The following is an 18,303-nucleotide window of genomic DNA, read 5'->3' as shown; positions in this document are numbered from 1 at the left end:
TAAAAACAGCCCTGGACTTTTTTCCAAATAGGCCCATCATCCGGCCATTTGCTCCTAGCTGTGCACAACAGACACAAGGATGTCCTGATATATGCCACAATACTGTCAGACTATCAGACAAGGTTATTTAATATTTTGTCAATGTCATATTACACTTTGATGTGTATATATATTAAGGCTGTGAAATAATGAAAATGGCTAGGCCCTATTAATTTTGTCTGTAAAGCTTTCACAAACCAGGTCTTTTCCAATTCCACAATACTAAACACAAATATAAAAGACAAGGAAAAACTGCAATCTGATGGAACACAGACAGAAAGTGCAAGCTAGGATTTTTTGGTTAAACTAATATTTGGTTAATTATTTAGCCCCCTTTCTTGTATACTAGCACATTTAGAGTGGTCGAAATGCATGCCTGATATTTTCCCGTTTAATTCAATACCTTAGTCTTCATTGTAGCAGAAAATGTGAGCTCACTACAACCTCTCATAAACAATAAAGTCAATGAAAGAAATGAAAACCAATGCAATACGGTTCAACCACGGACTGTTTTTAAACGGGGTTGGATAAATATTTTTTGCTTTGGTGTGTGTGATTTTGGTTAGATGACAGTTGTAGGTTACAGTTTGACAAGAGTTTACAGTTTGACAAAAGCACAATGTTTTGTTATTGCCACTGCAAACAAATATAAGCAAACAGTTTGAATGATGTCCCATATGAACAAAATGACGGAGTATGTATCTCTCGCACGCGCGCACACACTCACACACTCACATCACGTCTCTCTCTAACAGTAGTTGCGCATTACGTTAATTTTCACGCGAGTTTTATTTCTTTTTATATCGTGTATATTATATTATAATGGCACGTGTCCTGCTGGCACTTAGCTCTTGCTGATGTGAAGTTAAATCTGTCTGTCCCTCATCATGACCAGGCTGTGGATGCTCAGGCTCGCGAACATAGACGCTCGCGAATTCCGGGAATCCGTGGACCAATCACGGCTAGTAGGCCGACTCTTCTTCCTTGTTTTTTTTTACACGTAGCAGCATGATCGTATTAGTGCCTCTGCTGTTGGCTGTTCCTATTGCGTTATTAGACTTTTTTTGCCGTCGGCCGGGCGACAGCCTTCTGTTGAACGGCCGGTCTGGACTTTTCCAGAACTCACAGATTGCCAATCCGTTCCTCAACGACGACAGTGGGGCCTCTGGCCTTAGTCAAACAGATTGGCGTGTGTGATCGGGTTGTAGTGAGATTGCGGCGTTAGAGACTGAGGTTAGGTCATGTCAAGGGTTTATGCACTGAGTTACGAGAAAGGAGCAACCTCAGGAGATGGAAGGGCTGAGGAGTAGTGTGGCAGAGGGTCACTCAATTAATTATCCCAAAGAGTCTCATCGGTGTCTCAAGTATGCATTAAGGGATATCAACATCAAGTCCTATACAACAGATCTCTGGGGACACCAAAGATTTATTTGACAAATTAAAAAAGTCTTGTGAAATTTAACTATATGTAATTTTAACCTTTAAATATATTTAAAACACACATTTTACATATTCAGTTGTTTTTAACCCAGGGCTGGGTAACTTTAGGACAGAACACATTTCTGGGTTAAAATGATCCAAATAATGGGTTGTTTTATCCCAACTGCTGGGTTGTTTCAACATGGTTGATTAACAATAACCTAGCAGTTGGGTTAAAACAACCAATTATTTGGGTCATTTTAACCCAGAAATGTGTTCTGTTAGCCCTGGGTTAAATATTTTTTAGATTGTATATATGACAATACATCAGATTTCTGTACAAATCCACAGTTTTAGTTTTTACTTTGATCCGAATTTCTGTTTAATTGCTGCATTGCAGATGCCAGTCACGTCTACCAGTTCTGAATAGTTTAAATTTGTAAAATTAACTAAATTGTTTTTTTTTCATTTAGAGAATGTTATGTGTACATTATTTTTTTACTTTTCGTAGTAAAAATAATAAATAATAAATTATTGTAAATTAAATATTTTATGTATAAATAACATACAATTAGTAAATGTAATAAGATACTTAATTATAATTTTTTATTCTTATAATTTCACAAACAAACTATGCAATCCTGCAAACATGGTTGCAAAAATAATCATTAGGGAACGTTCTGATTAAATAATTTTAGATAATTTAAAGAACACTCTTGTATATAGTCACTGATCTATATAAATGACTGGATTGGGCATGATGTCACAACTGTGAAGCCACCGCGCTGCCATGTTGGTATACCCAAACATTCTATTAAATCAATGGACGTTATCAGATTTTAATGATAAAACATCACTTTATAGTCTTCGTTTTTATATCTGAAGTTACCTTGTACATTATGACAACACAAGCATGTACGTAGTTATTTACTGAAAGTTGTACATTTTTCTTTTTAATCAGTTATTATACATTAATCTTTATTACAGTATCAGATCAGCGGCGGACCGCAGCATATTATTAATGACAAACATGCTCATTCTGAAATCTAAATAAATATGCTTTGTACCGTATGTGCATGCAATAATTAGGTGTTTTTTTAATTATGTTATCTAAACTTAAAGTTACCTAAACTTATTTAGAGAAATAACGCTAACCGTGTAGCTGAATGTCAAAAAAACTTTATTTATACCCGTGTCATTAACATAATGCAGCAGACACACTCACCTTAACGTTTTTTATAAATCGATTATCCTGCCCGATTCAAACATAAACATTGCAAATAACACCAGAATTAACAATAAATTTACGTACACATACTGTATCCTAAAAATTAATATTGTTTGACTGATACGCTGTAAAGCGGGTAAATTTAGATCATTTTAGATTTTGAATGGAAGTCAATGACGCCCTCTGCCGGTTGGGTATACCAAGATGGCCGCTCGAACTCTGCGCTGGCTTCACCTCACACTCTAACCGATGCATCTTTTGTTGTGGCATTATTTTTAAATTGGAGTAGTCTCTATTGTGTAAAAAATGATCAAGTTCACCCATTCAGCTGAGATGTAGGCTGATAGTCTTTTATCTAGATAGATCTGCCAACATATCACTGTGACTCAAAATGATGGGCAATTCATGCATTTCGCAAGCAATGAAATGGCATGCCTCTTCTTTAAATAGTCTCATTAGTGTGTTGTAAAACAGCATTACACAGTGCACATTTAGAGCTCTATAACAATCACACATCTCCACCCTTATGCTGGGGACACACCTAACAACTTGCAGAAACAAGATTGGAGTCAGGGCACATAAAGAGTGTTTCTTGCATAAATGATTTTTATCTGTCATTGTAAACAAAGACTGAGCACAGCTGAACTTATGATCAATTTACATTCATAATCTGTGGGAAAATCATAAGGTGTGTCCCCAGCTGTACTGTACTTCCACCTGTCCATATCTGTTAACAAGATACTGTACCTAATACTGAAGCAGCATACTTCGCATGTCGTGACTCGTGCATCAGCATTAGGTGTTTGTTTGGATACAGTTTTAGGATTTGGATTCACAGAGGTCGTTTTTTTAATTTAAAGAAATATTTCGAGATTCTGAGATTGTGATACAGTAAAATGTATTAAAATAATACAGTAGGCGAATACATAAAAAAAATATATTTACCCATATCTTTATATTTTAAATTAGAGGAAATGAGATTTAACAAGTAGTTTTGCACACACCTCGAATCACGAGCACCATACACTCACATGACACTGCCTATTATAAACATTGTAAACTTGTTTGCAGTGTTATCATAAAGACGATAAGTAAGGATTAATTGACGATGGCCTGTAATACACACCCAAGGTACGACTCGAAGCGGAGTGTCTTTACACCGCGGGTGTGCATTATTTTCCAGAGTGAATTATTCCTCTTATACCACGGTTATCACAAACATTGCTCTGGGGCCTCTTTTTAAGACATTTTACAGAATAGGTGTGCGGTTTACAAAAAAATTATCAACACTCATGGAACATTTCTCAGCCAATCAGAATAAAGCATTCAACAGGCTTGTGGTATAATCAGAAATTAATGTGTATACTAATGACAGGATAGTGATACTATGACAACCAGGGTGTTATACAAGAATTATTTTATAGTGTCTCAAGAAACAACTTCCAATAATTACAATTTCTTATATGATATAGTGTAGTTTTTAGCAGTTAAAGACAGTTTCATGAGTTCAGATGCAAAAGCCGCTAAACACCACCTTCGTCAAAAAATAAGATAATGATTGTAGCCGATTGCTCTCGTCACATACTTTACGTTCATCAAATACTTTCGCATCAAATCTGTGTAATCCCGCCCTTAGGTCATTCAGAAATATCGCTTTTTAAGCAGAATCCATCAAGAGTCTGCTAATTTGCTAATAATGGTAATTAGCAAGAAATCATGGCAGACGGAATCTTCATATATATTTTACAAACTATCGTGACAGGTGCACTCAGCAAATTGTGGTGTGAAAATGCAGGTTCACTGAAATCTCGCCTAGGGGGCCAAAATGGCCAGAAATGGCCCATTGAGTCATTGGAATAGCCTATAGAAAAAGCCTATGTGTATGGAGCAGTTTCATAAATTAAATTGATTTGATTGATTGTATTTTAACAACTCAATTACCTGCTGTAGTTGAAGGATCAGCTGTAGTTGAGATGCGATCTGTTGTAGCTGAAGTATCTGATTCTCCTGTGATGTCAGTTGTAGGTAAAGTGCTTTGTTCTGAAGTTGTACTAGAGCTGTCTGATATTTTTGTGTTTAATGTAGCAGATTCGTCTGTTGCTGTACCTGAATTGGAAGTTAGGTCTATTATTGTAATGGTTATGGTTGTAGCTTAAAGAAGAACATATCAGAATCACACACTCTAAAAAGTGCTGGGTTATTTTTTAAATCAGCATTGTAGTCACAAAGTATTTTACAATATCCTGGGTTGTTTCAACCAAAAATGCTGGTTGTTTAAACCCATTGTTGAGTCAAATAGAAAATTTTCTGTGTTAATTTAGCAAAACGGCTGAGAGTTCAATGTCAACATGAAGTTATAACTGGTTTTAAACAGGCTACATTTATATAATATACATTATGTTAATGAATTAAAACTTAAACAACTCCATGTCCACTCCAACTCCAAAGCCATTACTTTCCCTAAAGACCCATGAAATCCCAAGTTTTATTGTCTTTAGGTCATGTCTAGATCACTTTCTGTGGCTATTACTGTGGATTTATAAAATAGACATGATTTCCCCCACAGCTTCAAAAAAAAGCCGAATCAAAATTGTAATTAATGTTAAAGGGACACTCCATTTTCTTTTTGAAAATAGGCTATGCTAACTTTCCAGCTCCCCTAGAGTTAAACATTTGATTCTTACCATTTTGGAATCCATTCAGCTGATCTCCCACTCTAGCGCTAGCACTTTTAGCATAGCTTAGCACAACCCTACTAAAAAATCTAGCTAAGACCAGCATAAGATGGTAGCTGGTTTAAACTGGTCCTCCCAGCCTGGCAAAGCTAGTCAAGCTGGTGGGTCAGCTGGTCGTCCAGCCTGACCAGCTAAGTCCAGCTAGACGATCTTAAAAAGTGACCAAAACACAGCTAGACCAGCTTGCTACATCAGCAATACCAGCTAAAACCAAGATGGGAGACCAGCTAAAACCAGATCACCAGCTTATGCTGGTCTTAGCTGGATTTTTCAGTAGGGAATCCATTGAATCTGATTAGACTATTAGCATCGCGCCTAAAAAAAATAACCAAAGAGTTCCGATATTTTTTTCCTATTACGTAATGATATCACGTAGTGCCCAAAAATAGTCCCCAGCTATTAAAAGTAACCAAGGGGACTATCGTGCAGTGCGTAATATCATTGCGCCTCCTGCAGCCATGTTACGGCAGCAAAGTCCTTGATTATTACGCCAGAATGAGAGTATAGTTCCTAGCCATATCGGCCTAGAAAATCACAACTTTTCATTTTTTGTCGGTCTTAGTACACAATGTAACTACAGAAGAGTCAAGTCTTAAAAAGAAAAAATATTGAAACGCTATGGTTATTTTTGAGTGCGATGCTAATGGTCTAATCAGATTCAATGGATTGTGCTAAGCTATGCTAAAAGTGGTACCGCCAAACCCGGAGATCAGCTGAATGGATTCCAAAATGATAAAAATAAAAATTTTAACTTTAGGGGAGCTGGAAAATGAGCAAACTTTCAAATAAAGTGAAGTGTCACTTTAAGAACTCCTCAAAAATCCATCCCATTCCTAAACAGACAAATTTTTCCATTTTCACCATGTCCGTTAGAACATGTCCACTGGTCATGAAACCAACAGTATAGTACTACTAGTACTAGATATTTTTTATACCTTACACATGAGCATTTACAGGAGAAATCGAAATATTTGTTTTTGTAATTAAACAACATGCAAAATATAAGAAAAAATATTTTATATTTATATTTTATATATAACAACTTTAATACACACAGATGCACTCCGTCTTAAAAATTGTTTGTGACTAATCTCTAGATGTACTGAGTCACTTTTTAATAAAAAATCTAAAACAGAAAAATGACTAACAATTCTGTTCATTAATTTTAATGTAGCATAATTCATAATTTATTTACATCACGTACCTGTAATGAGGCATAAGATCAGAATAAATGAAGACATATAGCTTATCCTGACGGAGGCCATAGTCCCAAAAAGATGCTGTAAATATACATATGCCAACACACTAAAGTATCCACGCTCAATCCTGAACAGGTAGCTCTAACTTTCACGTAGGTCTCTACCTGTTCACCTCAAAAATATCTATAGACCCATGGACCAAGGTTCATGTGTTAATGCTCACAGCTTAAAAAAAACATAATTATGAATCAAAGTCCACAGTGAGGAAGGTTTTATAGATCATGAAACACAATTAAATACAATAATAAAGATACAGGCACAACCCTTTGATTTTTTTCCCAACCCTTACACATTGCCACACAAGTTCACTTGGAGAAGGATTTTACAGATCATGAAGCAAAATTATAAAGTAGCCATAGTGGCATTCTCCTCAACCCATTCAGATTTCCACAACAATTAATTGTTTATATATAAACTAAATTTTATAATACATTTTATAAAATTTTTGATATTACTTATTTGAGTTTCCTGCCCCCAGTGACTACAGGCACCCAACTTAAAAAATAAACAATCTGAAACATTACAATAATATAATTGTTTCTTGCTAAAGTAATCTTTAAATGAATTAATGGCTGATTTAGTTGACTGCTTTAACTGATATGGGTCATTCTACCGAAAAGGTGGAATTCGGGTGATGGAAATCTGCTTAAATGAACTTCTTTCAACATACCCAAAACTTCTATAATAGCATTAATTAACTTGTCAAATCTATGAATCACAAAACGGGGAGCTTAATCTATTTTTAACTTTTTAATACATTTTAATAAAGAATCCATGACGTTGTATCTTCAATACCTGACAAATTGAGAATATAATGATAGATAATGAATATGATAAAACTTATAAACTTAAACATTTTTTCCATCTTGTTTTGTTTTTGTGCTTTTATGTTGGTCAGTTAAAGGAATAGTGCTTAGGAAGTACTCATTAGAGAAGTAACAACAATGACGGTAACACCAATGACAATTTACAGAAAAAAATGAATATTTTAACAAAATGGCTGCCATTAGCCTTGTGCTATTTCATCAGACATGTAACAATCACATACTTAAGCCCTATTCGGACGGGATTAGTTTTACAGGGGGACCTCTGAGAAAATCTTGCTTCTGAGAGGTCCTCTGTGTTTTTAATCCCGTCCGAATTGGCCATGTCTGTGTTTTTCTCTGACGACCTCCGTAAGAATTCCAGAGCAATTTACCTACTGTTTTTTGCCGAACTCAGAGATCCTCTGAGAAATTTGATCCCGTCCGGATGCAAATGTCTGTGTTTGCCCGCGATATCTTTTGAAAACGCGGTTCATTTCATGTTTTGGCCAATGTCATCTGCCGTAAGGTCTTACTTATGCGCGTATATTGTCCCATTCATTCAGATTAATATTTTTTCGCATTCGGCAAAATAAAGTAATTAAATCAAGACGAGCTGAATATCATACACTGTTAAAACTAAACACTGTAATATCATTAACATTATAAGAAACTCCGTTCAAAGTTGTTCAACTCCGGAATGGTAATGTTAATTAATAAAGATATTACATTTTATTAATCATTATTTCTTCATTACTCTGTGTTTGTTATAAGCAGACAGTTATATAAAACAGGTAGGCTAACGTAACTTTAGTAGGATTTGTATATTTTATTTTGATTTGTTAAATTAATAAATTACATGTTCTGTCATGATTTTACATTTAAAGCAAAATATTTAACATTACAAACACGCATATCCAGAGCACGTGCTACTGCAACGCCCAAATGCATGAAACAGACACTCCCATCTCTGGAATAGCCTGCATCATTTTAATCCCGTCCGAATCGGTACATAAAATCACAGACGTCCTGGGGGACACGCTGAAACTGAAACGTCGTTTGGAAAACGAATCCCGTCCGAATAGTGCTTTATTCAGTATAATGTATTTTTATGTAAAGATCTTAACACTCCCAGCTATAAAAAAGAGTAACACTAATGACATCAAAAAAATCTTATCTAAAAATTCTTAGATATATCATGATATTTTAGACAAATAACGTCAGACATCTCACAAACCTTTTGCCTTCCTCCACTGCATTTCTTTCACTGACCTCTTGACCCATGAAAAACTTCAAAGAGCTGATGCATTGTTTCAAAATAAAGGTGCTTTGGGTAGGGTAACACCAATGACATAAATTTGGGGGACAAATATTTATTTTATATTATTCATATTAATAGTGTATTTTTTACCATTTCAGTGTTGTAGTAAATTCATACAGGGATAAAGGTAAATGTAAATTAGATTTGTTTTATAAAAAACATGGTTTTAAATAATAGATGGGTTGCATGCGCAACCGAGCGGCAGAAAGAAGAGACGTGCATTGTGTTGTATGCTAGTAGCGGTGTCTGTAAGTCAAAATGCCAAGGAGTTGTTGCGTGGAAAATAGTACCAGCAGAGTCAGTGCTGGGTGCCTGATGTTAACATACCAGTAGATGCGACTATTACGTTACTAGCCTAACATTATTATTCATACATGTATCACAGTAACAGTGCAAAAATAAAGACAGAAAAACAGATCCAACTAAAATCAAGTTTTATTTATATACAAACAATAAAGAACGCTTCAATAAGTAAGGTTGTTGCAGTAGCGGATCAGCTCACCAAGCGGGCTTTCTGCCTCCTGGATGCGCGCGCACCCTGTAATGTTTGTAAACCGGCAACCTCTATACGTCTATAAGTACACAGTTCAACTTCCATGTATGATCAAAGGGACAGGGCGATTTTCAGGAAAAAAAGTTTAAAGAACAAGCTGTTATCAAACTAACTGCTGCATTGAACAAAGTCTCAGACTGGCTATGTCATTCTTGCCTTACCCCTCGTTCAGACAGCCAACGACAAGCAGTAGCAGAGCGACGCGATCTCATTCATTTCAATGGAAACCTGGCGACTTCCGGCGACACGAGCGACAGTGACCGTTGGCGACCGTATGGGCGTGTCCAGCGACGCGAGGAAGTTAAGAAAAGTTTAACTTTATGCAAATGTCGAGCGACTTTCGGGAGCGACTACCAATAAGAACAAAGCAGTGGAGTTCACGTCATCCTTCTCTCGTCAGTTATTGGTGTGGATGGTACTCATTTGTTTATCACAAGCAGATTTAGAAACGCCTCATTGAAAGAGACAAGCGACACACAGCGATAATGTCGCTGGCTGTCTGAACGAGGGGTTAGTCTTAATGTTAGTAAAACTGTGGGATTGTTTTTTTCAATCAAGAAAGTTGAGGAGCGTTGTCCAGATATATAGTTAAAGGAGAGGTAATAAATATTGTTGAACATTTTAAATATCTGGGTATGATTGTGGATTCTAATTTAAATTTTAAAAAACATATTAAAAAGGTCTCAAAAAATACTAGAGCAAGTTTGATGATTTTCAGGAATATTAGGCATCAATTACCTGTGTCTGCTGCTAAGCTCTTTTTGCATACAATGATCCTTCCTCAGTTATTTTACTGTGCTACAAGTTGGTCTCATACTAGTAAAACTACGTTACAACCATTATATACTATTCATAAACAAGCGGTAAAAATCTTAGCAAAAAAGCCAAGGAGGTATCATCATTGTAATATTACAAATTATAAATTATTGAAGTTTGACCATTTTTTTACTGCAGGGGACTGCAGATGCAAATTAGCTCTATAGCTAACTCTGGCACAACACTGTTGTTGTGCGTTGTCCCTGTATAAATAAACGAATAAATGAATGAATGAATAAAAAAGGAAAAAAAGAAAATTAAACCAATAAACTCTCCCATCAATTTACGGACAGCCTATATTTTTAAATATATATCATTATGGGATTTTTGGGTCAAATTAAATTATTAAGGGGTCTGCAAAAGCAGGGGACAAGCATTTCCACCTTTTTTGAAGAATGACCCATATACACTGTTAAGCTGTAGATAAGTTGCTATCTTGCTAATTACCTTATTAATATCACCTTATTCCCCCACATCCTTTTTTAATTTTTCACTCTTCCGCATTTTGTCAACCAACTTCCGCTAACATGGTATGGCGTATCCGGTAGCTAGTTAAGTAGTTAGAAGATTGTTTGCGCTAGCGATTTTGCGAGCCCTGCATAGGTTTGTTTTGTAGAAAGACTTTCTTTAAAGTGAATTTCGTTTTGTATAAATTGTATCTTAATAACAATCAATGTTTAATCAAACAATTGCCTCGGTTTAATAAATAAGAAGCAAACCAAGAACGTCTGTGGTGTGGTTTGAAGTGAACCCACTATATATTTCCGCAGCCTACGTCTTTCTGCTTTTAATGCATTTCTTAAATTAATGTCTCAATTACACATTATAGGTAGTTATGATTGGCTATTTGAAGAGTTTCGTTGCAAAAAGAGATAAATCCATTTTTTTACATTTTTGTCAAAACATGTTTAATATTATGTTATCATGTTATTATTTTGTTTTATGGTGCTACTTAGCTGTATTTGTTAAGTTATGAAGGTTTAAATCAAAACAAATCAACTGCAGTTGCATTGAAATTAATTGGAATGCACAACCAAAAAACGAGATTTCTGAACAATAAAAAAACGGTGGTTATCTCGTTTTGCAACAAAACTCTTCATTTGTTGCTTAAAGTGTAGCAATAAACGTGGCGTGACTTATAGTGCTGAGTTAGAGAGCTGGTAGGCTATATCAAACAACATCACTGTGATCAGATCTTTTCTTTCTATTTTTGACCCTGCTGTCATATTTGTTGTGTGTTTGTGTTATTGAGAGGAAAGCGCGCAGCACATATTTATAACGTGTTTGACTTGCTTGCAAGAAAAGTTCTCAAAGTGATCATGGCTGAAAGCTGCTCGGGAATATTTTTCTCATCATAATGTAATGCAACATTCAACTGCTTTATAATAGTTTTTAAATAGTTATCAGGCTTACTTATAATTTTACTGTTTTTAACATAACATGCTATAGACAAAATACACCACATAAAGTAGTATCCATGTCTAACTATACAGAGTAGTATTTTTTTTAATTTCTCATTGGGCGGGCCAGCTGTAAATAGCTCCGCGCCTGATTGTAATGTGTTTGCATTCTCTCAGATTTAGTTAGGTATATTATATGTAATTCGGCGTCATTATAGTCATTACTATTCTCACTAACAAGTGAAACTGTCAGGAAATTAAATGAAAGCATAATTAAACCCATTATTCCTTTCTTTTCACGTCTGATATGCGCGCTCCTCAGCTCCGCTCTTCACGAGTAGGCTACACGCTTGCTCTTGTGCTCATCAGAAAGTGAATTAAGTGTTTATTTATTTGTCATTTCGTTTAACCTCAGATTCGAACATTATTCTAGCAATTCCCTTTTTCTTTCTTTATGTAGTAAGTTAACTTAAATATGTGAGAACGAAAATATATTTTTAGTGATTTGCATGAAGAGAATATGATGTTAGAAGCTTAATTTTAAGCATTTAGTAGCCTAATTTATTTAAACACTTTAATAGGCTATTTAAAAAAGTATTAGGTTTTTTGTGTTCATTTATATTTCTTGTCACTGTGTGCAGGTTCTTTTTTTGTAGGCTATGACAGCGCAATAACTTTTTTTACCAAAAAGGCATAATTAATGTCACGTTGCATTACAATTTAAAGTATCAATAATGTCAAAAATGTGACGTGCAGTTCGGGTGTGTGTGTGTGTGTATGCTGTTTAAATTAGTGTTCTCACCAATACGCTTGTGATTCCTGAAGTTTTGATGATTTTTATAGACTTGTTATAGTTTCTTATTCAAAAGTGACACCCATAGATTCAGGCCCACCCGGACTTAATCCATGCCCACCCATATGTCACGTTCTGCATCCGCCACTGAGGTCACTATAACTTTAGTGAAATGACAAATAACTGCTGTAAATGTTTTAAATTGGGAGCACAGAGAAAACTTCATACGACGCTGGGATAGTCTCATATTGTTCCATCAATCATCACGTGGGTAGACGATATGAAGTGGCGCGGCAAGTAACCTATGGGACATATTTAATTACCTCGTCCTGTCAGAAGGAGTTGATGGATCAGCATTGAAAATGATTAAAGTCCTGATGCCTACCAATATTTGATTACACAGTGAGGATGATTTCGTAGTTTTTTAAAGCAACTGTGCTCCCCAGCCAGTCCAATAACTCACCAATTCATTTGTAATATACCAGGATAAAATTCATTTGCAAACTTGCAAAGACTTATTCCTTCAAATCAGGAGACTTGTAAAGGTTTAATATAACTGCGTGACAGGTAACATCTGATCACATTGTGAAGGTTTAATAAAACTGCGTGCCAGATAACATCTGATCACATTGTAAAGGTTTAATATAACTGCATGACAGGTAACTTCTGGTCACGTGTAAATGTTTAATATTACTGCATGACAGGGAACATCTGATCACATTGTAAAGGTTTATAAAAATAACTATGGACTAAGAAACAGCAAACTTTTCAGCAAGATCAGCCTGCAATAAATTAAGACGCAGCTTTATCAGAGTCATCAGGAGCTGATCCCAAGTGTTTATCTGGAAGCTGTTGGTGTATGTACTGGTAAAGTGCTCGCCAACTGAATGCAATGCATCCAATATCAACCCTGTGTCAAGCTGACAAAGGTGGTTGGTTCTCAGCAGAGTTATGTACATTTTGTCCAAGCTCAACACATTGGGGCAGTTTCCCGGACAGGGTTTACAGGACTAGGCCTTAATTATATAGGACAATTTAGTCTTTACAAACAAACCCTACAAAAAGCAAGACTGGTGTGTGTCTTGAGACAAAACAATGGCACTTATATGTCTTGAGGTATGTGAGTACAAGGTTTTTTAAATTATTGTAGCTCAAACATGCATTTTAGCCTGGGACCAGGATAAGATCATTGTGTTTCTGCATCACAGTTGTCCGCTGCATCACTGACACACATCGATGTATCTGTGAAAATAATAACCATAAACATATTTTTATATTAGTAATTAAAATAAACTTACATCATGAGAATTTATATTTAACCTTCTTAGACCTGGACATCACTTTTTTTGTTTGGACCATAATACTCGAGTTGTACACAAACATAGACAAATACACTGCTTAATGTTCTAAGAAAAATATTTGGTTATTATATTTATTGGTTCTTCCTAAACCCAAAATAGCTGGAAGTAATCTGAAATCTGAAGAAATCTGAAATCTGTGAAAGAAACCAAAACTCGGGTCTTAGGAGGATAAATATCACCTATACTTAAACAAAACAGTGTGTAAGAGAGAGATGCATTAAAAAAGAGACACACAACCTCTAAATCCAGTGTTAATATGTCGTTTAATAGGTCATTATCAATATCTGAATGAAAAATGAACTGACCATATGAAAATGTAGGTGGGCTTATGTGTATTCGTAGAACGGACTTCACAAATCTAACGTTAGTCAGTTGGCTTCCCGTCCATTAAAGTTGGTACGAACAAACATAAGGGCGGCTCATTTTAATGCGGCTGGAAGTAGTCAGCCGGAAGTAAGATGACAAAATTATAATAACAAAATGACCACAATGGTGCCGCCCTTGTTGTGAAAAATAAGGTTAATACAACCTGTACACAGCAAAACAAAACAGTGTTCCACTAGGACCATGGTGCTACAGACAGTACATGACAAAGGATTGCCAAAAAACAAACAGTAGTGTACATAACTGTAAATATTCAATTCAATTCAATTCAATTTTATTTATATAGCGCTTTTCACTATTGGTGATTGTTTCAAAGCAGCTTTACATTAATAGAAGCAGTGGAAAGCATAGAAAAACGACAGAAAATATGACTGTAGTTGTTGATTTAAATCTTATTGATAAATGGTTTAGTTTTCTTTTAAATTGGCCCTAACAAGTAAAGTCAAACATGTACACACGCACCCAAATTAGTGTGTTTGTGTCTGTGTTTTAAATATAAAACAATAAAAAATATTCTATATTCTACTTCTACGCTGTTTGTCCTGTCGTTTGTCCTTTTTTTCTGTTTTTTTTTTGTTTTGTTCTGGTTTCTATGTTTATTTATATAAAAATACCTGAGCTTCTCTCATATTGTTGCTTGAAAATTGTATAACATATACATGCTCAATAAAAAATGAATAAATAAGTAAAACAATATTCCTGTCAACATCATATATTACACTCTAAAAAAAATTAAACTTTATATTCTAAAGGCAAAAATGTGTGATAACAGTCTAGTTTACATGACATTAGATGTTTTTTAAATGCACTGCTAGAGTTTGTTAGCTTAACTTGTAACTGTTAAAAATAAAAGTGCCTCAAAATGCCATAGAACTATTTTTGGGTAAATGGTTTCATAAAGAACCTTTAACATCTGAGGAACCTTTCTGTTGTTCATTGTTATGATTTCTAGATTTGGGGGTTTTCAAACTCTGGGTCGGGACCCACTAGTGGGTCAGACAGTAGGATCAGGTGGGTTGCGCAGCAACTTGGTTGTTGTAGTGAATGACACAAAAACAGTGTTGTCCTATAAATGCCAATTAATGGCAATGGTTTTGATATCAGGTATTTTCAAATTGCAATTAAACTTACATTTAATTCCTAAAATGACAATGAAAATATAAACTACTCTCTTCTAAAAGAGAAGACATTTCTTTTAGTATTTCTAAATGTATTTATTTCGCATATTTCTATTAAAAATATTTTTATGGGTTGCGGAATGAAAAAGTTTGGGAAGCACTGCTTTAGATTAAAAAAAAAATTATGAAAGAAATGGTTCTTCCAAGAACCTTTGACTAAATGGTTCCTAGAGGTACCAAATTCTTTTCTTCTATGGCATCGCTGTGAAGGAGGCAGCATTCCAAGGCAGGAAGGCATCAAGGCATGTCCGAATCCAATGTTTGGTTCACTTTCTAATACCTTCATCGTCTTGTCTTGTCGAGAAATTAGTATTGTAGTTTTTAAATATGCGATTAGTTATCACAAAGGGGCTCTCTGTTTATGCTGCCTATGAAAGCTGTCCGAATGCATTTGCTGCCACTGTCATTGCCTCATGAGGCAGCGAGGCAACAAGTCAGCTGCCTATAGCTGGATGCAGCAATAGACTCACCGACCACTTTATTAGGTACACATGTTCAATAGCTTGTTAACACAAATTGCTAATCAGCCAATCATATGGCAGCAGCTCAATGCATTTAGGCGTTTTTGCCTGCGGCCAGCAGCGTATATTTTTAATTGTTTCCACTTGAAGCGCCACCATTTAAAAAAAAAAACAGCAGCTGGCGTGTTTTGTCCATGCTGAGCGCCCAGAGTGGAAAAATGTTCAACTTTGCATAAAACGCTCGGCTCGTCAATGTCACTCTTCATTTAGCTGTCCAATCACAGTGAAGGAGAACCATACAAATACCACGACAACCAACCGCTGCATCGTACAACGACTGAAAAACAAAACAGAAGTATTATAGCAACCAAAGCGCAACCTGGCGTTTCAGTCACATTTAAACACTTTGGTGTATATCCCCCCTTAGACATCTAGATGTGTTGAAGATGATTTGCTGAAGTTCAAACCGATGGGGAACAAGATTGTTTTTAAAGTCGTCAGTAATTTTATCCCCTAAAACTCTTTAAAAATCAAAATGACATATTTTTTTACTTTTTTCCTGTAAAAAAAATGTTTTTTTTGCCTTAAAATAGCTACAACACTTTAAAAAGTGAAAAGTCAGGTCAAAGTTATTTAAATGTTTTCTCGTTTTTCACTCAAAACATATAAGTTGAAACAACTTCAATTTTTAATGTGTTACCAATTGAAGTATTTTTTAAAGTTGATCCAACTTTTACTTTTTACAGTGAATGTACTCCCTTTCATGCAAATTAGCCTTTGTCTCCACTCAGTCACAGCAGCTTCACTTAGTACTTGACCCACTCGGTCAGTTAGTAGACAATCTCCAGTGGAAGCATTGCTGTATTCAGCCATATATGTTTTAACCAGAAAATTATTTAAGGAGAGAAAGCGTAAATTGTTCGTTTACAGGCCGATCTTATATTTTACGATAAATATACTATAAGAATGCTAATGCGTTTTATATATCGCCGTTTACGACTTGAGACACTTGTAACTGATATTAGCCTTTGATATGATTACGCTATCAAACTAATAATGTGTTGCTAATGTCATAAACCATGTTCCTTTAACACCACCTTAGAGTCACACAAAGGAATATACATCATAAACATAATTCATCCACTGTTACTAAAGGTACCCGGTGTGTTTTGTTCATGGCTAGTGTAACATTATTAACTGTTTAATCATGTAGCCAAGCCGAAGCCTAATCAATTCAATTGCAGTAATGCATCCAACATTTTAAAGACCGATACATACTGGAAAATGTATTATTATCAATTAATTGATAATAATAAATGAGTAATTAAATGAGTAGATGACCCTGTATAATTCACCTTTTCCCTTATTGAGATCCCCTGCCACAGGAAAAGTCCCACTCTGAAGTTTGTGACATAAGAAACAGGTGCTCTTTTGAAACACAACTTTTTGCCTTTTTGAGTTTGAACACGGTTTGTCTTAAAGCATAAAACACCATATAGTCATATAAACTGTATAAAATGTGAATTTTCACTACAGGGGGTCTTTAAAGTAAGGTTTTTATCTATTACATAAACTATGCTCTCGCTACATTTCTGAACACATTTTTGTCCAAGTAAACAGTAAACAAAATAGCTAATTATACCTAGTACATGTAATTACAGCACATGTAATGATCCTTATGAAAAAATAAAGGATATAGCATCATGTTGTTTATAATGTGGTGTATTTAATATTTGCAATAAAATTTAATAGAAAAACTGGTAACACTTTGGCAGTATTAGTTAACATAAATTATTAGCTTACATGAACTAACAATTAACAACACTTCAGAAGTGTTTATTCATTTTAGTTCATGTTCATTTTAGCATTTACCAATACATTTTTAAAACCGTAAGTTGTAAAAGTTATTGCACAAAGAACTAATATGAACCGTATTGGCACCAATTACATAAACAAAGATTAAAATGCTGAAAACTGTATACCGCATTGCTAGTTTACGTTAGTTATGCATTTCTTAATGTTAACAAATACAACCTTTATTAAATTGTAGCTTTGCAAACTTCAAACATTTTTCCCACACAAATATTTCTGTACACTTCCTTTCTGTATTTAATGAAGTTACAAGTAGTGCTGTTGCTAGAGGAGTAATTTCAGTTTAGTTTCGTGATAAATTCACTTCCTGCTTGCAAACAATTTTAAGTTTCCTTTTCTCCACAGAGAGATAACATTTATTGAACAAAGGTCAGTGGCCTTTAACGGTTTTCTTAACCATTCTCTACCAGCCCAAAATCTAAGTATGAAAGTTAATACTCTTTCACATACTCTGTAAAAAGTGAAAGTTGGATCTACTTAAAAAAATTACTTTCTTTGGTAACACCTAAAAAAATGTAAGCTTTATAAACTTTTCCCCTTAAAGTGAGAAAATTTAAGTTGAACATTTTTTAAGTGTTTTAAATTAAATTATTTTTTTAAGTTAATTTAACTTTTTACAGTGTAGATTATAGATAAACAAACGAAAACAATAATCTATATGAAATCTGTCACATATAGAGA

Source organism: Misgurnus anguillicaudatus, chromosome 21 (assembly GCF_027580225.2).
Source record: "Misgurnus anguillicaudatus chromosome 21, ASM2758022v2, whole genome shotgun sequence".
NCBI classification, from domain to species: domain Eukaryota; kingdom Metazoa; phylum Chordata; class Actinopteri; order Cypriniformes; family Cobitidae; genus Misgurnus; species Misgurnus anguillicaudatus.
Note: the sequence above shows the minus strand (reverse complement) of the source record.